The 6,000-nt window shown below is 40.4% G+C and overlaps 1 protein-coding gene across 2 annotated transcripts in view; it reads right to left on the reverse strand.

The window, feature by feature from the left end:
• Fbxo28 (F-box protein 28) overlaps nucleotides 1–6,000 on the reverse strand; it is a 28,654-nt gene that overhangs the window by 22,082 nt on the left and 572 nt on the right. The gene's annotated exons all lie outside the window — the stretch shown is intronic.

Below are 6,000 nucleotides of genomic sequence, written 5' to 3' on the forward strand. Positions count from 1 at the left end.
TATGCATACCATCTGCCACCTCCTACAGGTTAGAATACTCTGACCCTTTATTAAACAATTCTGTCTTGTATGGGTTGTCTAAGATTGCCCATATTACCATACTGTCAGTGTGTGGTGTCAGTAGATACCACACATGAAATGTAATCCTCAATTATCTGCAAGTGGAATCACCACAAATTTTCAGTTCTCTGTACTGCACCTAGATATTCATTTGGAAGGAAAAGAAACTCACTTTATGTTAGCCTGAGAAAAACAATTAGGAAGAAAATCTGTTCCCAGGATTCCTATGATGCCCCCTAAAGCCTGAGAGAAAAGTGTAGCTAATTATTCTGCTTGTGATCGCCTGCCCTATTATTCTCATTAACAGAGGAATTAATTGGTGATTAAAACAAAGGAGCCTTGATATACTATTGTAAATGACTATCTCCATTATATACTAACTTCAGATCCATTTTTATTCTCTTAAGAATTTCCTTAAATCACCTAATACGGTCTTTTCTTTCTTTCTTTCCTCCCTTCCTCCCTCCCTTCCTTCCTTCCTTCTTTCCTTCCTTCCTTCCTTCCTTCCTTCCTTCCTCCCTCCCTCTCTCTTTCTTTCTTTCTTTCTTTTTGGTCTTTTTGAGACAGGGTCTCACTATGCAGTTCAGGTTAACCTTGAGCTCATGTTGTAGCCCAGGCTGGCCTCGAACTCCCAACAATCCTCCTGCCCTCAGTCTCCCGAGTGCTGGGATTACAGGCGTGCGCCACCACGCCCAGCTCTAATATGGTCTTATAAAATGTTAAAGACTTGGGCTGGGGATATAGCTCAGTGGCACAAGTGCCTGCTTCGCAAGCGCAAGGTTCAATTGCCGGTACCGAAAAATAAAATAAAATAAAATAAATGTTAAAGACCTTTTGAGGTGAACTAAAAGCTTAAATTTTTTTTTCCTAATCTCTGTTGGAAGTAAATATTAACCACTGGTTTTTCAGTACTATTATTACATAGAAAACATTGGGGCTGGGGATTTAGCTCAGCGGCACAGCGCCTGCCTGGCTAGTGTGAGGTCGTGAGTTCCATTCCCGGTACCGGAAAAAAAAAAAAAAAACAACAAAAAATTTGCATTGTACAGTGACATTTTCTATTGTTTACTCAGAACAGTGAAGTGTTTTAAGTGTTTTTTTTTTTTAAGTGTTTTAATGCATCAGACTAAAGCCCTCAGCATTCATGGTGAAAGGACGTATCTCTAAACTCACAGCACTTAAACTTAGTGGAGAGACAAGATCTTTCAGAAACAGCTCCACTCTAACTGCAGTGATGATGCAGTGGAGACTTAGAAAAGCTAGCGAGCGACATTCAGAGGAAAACCACAGGCTCCATAGAGGTACCAACGCTGGAGAGCTACACAGAAGGCATAGATGTTTTCTGGGAAGGGGAAAATGGAACTGTGCTGGCAGAGGGCTCAATGTTTGGGAAACTAAACAACTTGGTATTTGTTCCACTCAAGACTTCAGAGATAGGAACAGATAATCTGGAAAAACATCTATCAAACATCTTTCACTCCTAGTTTCATGCTGTCATCCTTTTAATATAGTACTTACTCCAACACTGCAAGAATTTATAACCCGTAGAGATTACCAGGGTGTTGTTAGTCCCCTTCCTAGTACTAAACAAACAGAGGTAATCTGTTTGCTCAAGGCAATCAATTCATGAAGCTAAAGGTTTCTTCTGGCTCATGTTTGGAGGTCCCAGCCAGTGACCCATGATTGGATGGACTGAGCACTGTTTTGCTGCTGGTGAGGGCTAGCATATCAAGTGGGGGTGTGTGTCACAACAAAGCTGTTCACCTTCTAGCGGAGAATGCAAAGGGGGCAGGGAAGGAGAGACCAGGACTCCCCATTCCCTTTAGCGCACACCCTCAAAGACCTGAGCTCTTCCTTTCCATTACTCCTGACAGCATCAAGCTGGGGACCAAGTCTTCAACATACAGGCCCAAACCATATCACAGGGTATGGAGATAATAACTGGTCTCTTATGAAATGATGATGAGGTTTTACTTTTTAATGCTTATTTGTTTTCCTTATGGAAAGCTGTCAACCTGGAGATTTGTAAAAATAGTTTCTTACATTTGACTGGTTGTAAAAGGAAAAACGTCAATGGGCAGACCAAAAACCCAGAATATCTAAAACTCTGCACTTCTAAATCCAGTTCATCTTAATCCCTCTAAAATACCCTTCTATAATTTTTCATTGCCTTTCTGTCTTTTTTTTTGTCACTAAGAATGTTCTTCTACCAGGGGCTGGGGATTTAGCTCAGCGGCAAAAGCGCCTGCCTGGCAAGCGCAAGGTCATGAGTTCGGTTCCCAGTACCAGAGAAAAACCAAAAAAAAAAAAAAAAAAAAAAAAAAAAAAAAAAAAAAAAGTTTTTCTACCTTAATTAACTGCTAAAACTCATCCCGATGAACCTCAACACTGTTTCATTTTATTTTGTTTTTGTCTTCTTGAGACAGGGTCTCACTATACAGTTCAGGCTGGCCTTGAGCTCACTTTGTAGCCCAGGCTGGTCTTGAACTTGCAACCATCCTCCTGCCTCAGCCTCCCAAGTGCTGGGATTACAGGCCTGCACAACCACGCCCAGCCCAACACTCTTGTATTTATCATCTCTACCTGTTTTTCTGGTGCTTTGTAAGTGTGCTCAAGGAAGTGAGACTGTACATTATGTCTTCCAGATGATGCTGTATAAGGTTACAGAACAAACTCCTTCACTTTGAGCGATTAGAATTACCAGGGAGACAGAAATGTCCCCAAGATATTACACTTTCTTATGTGTAATTAAGTACTAGTTATAAAGATCAACAGCCTTAAAAAAAGATGGTGGGGTAGGGGGAGAAAATTAACCAAAACTCAGCAATTATGTATTCTCTGTAAAACAGAAATACAGTGCAGTGGTTCTCTAGATGTGGTCTGAGGACCCCAGAGCTCCCAAGACCCTTGAGGGAAATCTGCAAGACCAACTCAGTCTCCAGTGTTACTTGACCTTTTCCCTTGTTCTTTCCCAAGAATCCAGTGCAGTTTTCTAGAGGCACAGGACAACAATATGATGGTATTACTGCGCTGACAACTGATGGAACATGTGCTGTGTACTCTTTACATTTTCTAGAATTTTCTAAGTTAAGTTCTTAAAAGTCTTGAACAATTTTTAAGAAGTGTACAGTTATCCTGAGACACCAAAATTTGGAAACTCCTCATATATGGTAAGAGATACGAAGCAGAGTGTGCCTACTTAATCAAAGTAATGCTTCCTCATTTTCCTTTGTATTTCCAACCAACCCATTCTGTAACCAAGAAATCTTCTAACATACAGTATTTGAAGAAAAGATGTAAAAGGAGCTATGAACAGGTAGCAGATGTTACTACCTAGAATGCTCCAGAAAAGTATCTTGGGACATTGCACGTTTTTATATATTTTGTCACTGACCAGAAAATATCATTCCAGATAGCAAGTAAGAAATTACTATTTGAGCTGTAGTACGGTTCATGAAGGCTATACTTTCAGGGATCATTTCTATAGTACGTACTACAGTTCATGTTCCGAACCACTAATGACTCCATGGTACTGAGATCCACTTGAATCACTGAGCAAAAGCTCTGACAGTAGCATCTTTTAACAGCCTTCTGGACTTACTTTTCAGCAGTAAAAATACTGTGCCCATGAGTCAAAGTCACAGGTTCAAATAACTCTGATCTGCTCCTTTGGAGCAGGACTTCACTTCTTACCCTTTGCCACTTGTTTCAAAGTCTCTCACGCACCTATCATAGGGTAGGTATTAATGCTGTATATTTATTTTGTGGTTAAGCAAGTCAAAGTACATGATTTGTTATTTTAAAAGTTGCAGTTAGCCAAATAATTTTAAATACACACACTGCAGGAATTAAATATTTTAAATTATCTCTGTGCAACCAGAATTTCCAGGCTCTGGGTGCATTTTTGTAGTTAATATTTAATGGCAGAAGAAGATCCAATTTAATACGGCATTTACAGTCCTTTAGAAACCAATAGACTGGAACATCAAATTTCAATTATTTATGGTAACAAGAGGCAAAGTCTATTATCAACTAACCTGCACAAATAATTGAAAAATGTTACTGTAGGAATTTCAACTTAAGAGTATATTTTTAAAAGAAAATACAGCCAGGTGTGGTGAAACACGCCTGTAATCCCAGCACTTAGGAGGCTGAGGCAGGAGGATCATTGCCCAGTTGAGGCCAGCCTGGGCTACATAAGTTGAGTTCAAGGTCAGCCTGAACTGCATAGCGAGACCCTGTCTCAAAAAGACAAACAACAAAAACAGAACAGCCAGTACACAAATTGTGTACCTGTCTTCTAAATTATATGCTAATAGCAGTTATGATTAAAGTATTATGGGATAATTAAGTAAACTGGGAAGGAACAAAAACACCCAAATAATGAATAAACAAACTCATCACCAAACGAACTCATCACCAAACAGTTGACCTTTAGTTTTACGAAAACTAACTGTATTCTTACTATTATTCTTAATATAATATTAAGGCATATCCAGTCTTTATTCTCCAAATTTTAAAAAGGAACCAGAAAAGAACTGTTATATACCAGATATCAACATATATACTTAAGTTTCTTGATAGTTGGCAAACAATTCTTTAGATGTAAATGGCTACTTAAAATGAAAGTGTGTGCAAAAAGCACCCAACCCGGTACCTGTGTCTTGACTGCCAAATCCATAAAAACATAATTAAATTAATGGTGACACCTAGTGGCAAAAAAAAAAAAAACCATCTTTCTTTTATGTTACCCTAACTGTAACTTCTGAACCAAAGCAACGAATCCAAAATCAAACACTTCGGAATTCTCATTCTCACAAAGGATTATTCATTTAAACTACTTAAGAATTATCCAGTAACCTTAAATAAACCAGTAAGTGAAGCTATCCCCGTGACACACAGAAAAAATAAAAAATGAAACCCCCCAAATCCCACAATGTATTTGCAGATATACAACTGGCTGCAGAATCTTTTTCCCTGGGTGTGGGGGTAAAAGTTGGTACCAAATGGACCCCTTAATAATAATCTGTGCTTGGTATTATAAATCTATACCTTAAAGGGCCAGAGAGGGTAAGTGCTTAAAAATGAAGTGTGCAGCTGAATACCTCACTTGAAAGGGATGGCATTCAGTAATAAATTGTGGGATGTGTTTTAACTTTTCTCCCTTTAAAAATGATTTGACTTTAACGAGTAGCAAACAAAAACTAGTTTTCCTCAACACTCATAACACACAACTGTAACTACTCCAAGTTTTACACAGGCATTGTCTGGCTCAACGGCTCAATTCAATCTAATGTTCTGCCTAGTTTCCAGACACCATGCAAGATGGCTTGAATTATGATGAAACATCATTCTTTACAAAAATTTGAAGGAATATTTAACAGTATACACAAAATTCTAGGATGAAATGTTTCGAAAATTAGGGACAATCAGTTTTGAATATTTACTGTCAACTGCAATTTCCCATCCTGAAGAAGGGCATGGCTGAACTGCTGTGTTGACTAGAAACAAACTGGCCCTCAAGTCTAATATTTAAAAGCTTTCTTTTCAAAATATTTCCCTTAGAAACGCAATGATAATCTATTTTAAACAGGTTTCCGCCTGAAACACGGCACAGGGATTCTGAAGACGCCGCCGCCCAGCCCCGTCGGAAACGCGTCTTTGTGCTCCTGAAAACCACCCCAGGCAGATGCAGCCGCGGCGGGGGCCCGGCTGCCGCCGCTTCAAAATGTCCACCTCCTCCGATCTCCCGACACTACGGGACGAACTCGCGACGGGAAGCGACGCACCGCACTGGCTAAGCCGTGCAAGCCCGCAGGGGGAGCGCCCCGCGGAGGCGGCGAGTTCCGCTCGCAAACCACTTCCTAACCGGCTCGGCCCGCACGGCCGCGGCTCAAGGCGGACGCGGACACCCGGCGCCGGCGGTGGGCGCGGGGCGCA

Source organism: Chinchilla lanigera, unplaced genomic scaffold (genome assembly GCF_000276665.1).
Source record: "Chinchilla lanigera isolate Chin_1 unplaced genomic scaffold, ChiLan1.0 scaffold00119, whole genome shotgun sequence".
NCBI classification, from domain to species: Eukaryota; Metazoa; Chordata; class Mammalia; order Rodentia; family Chinchillidae; genus Chinchilla; species Chinchilla lanigera.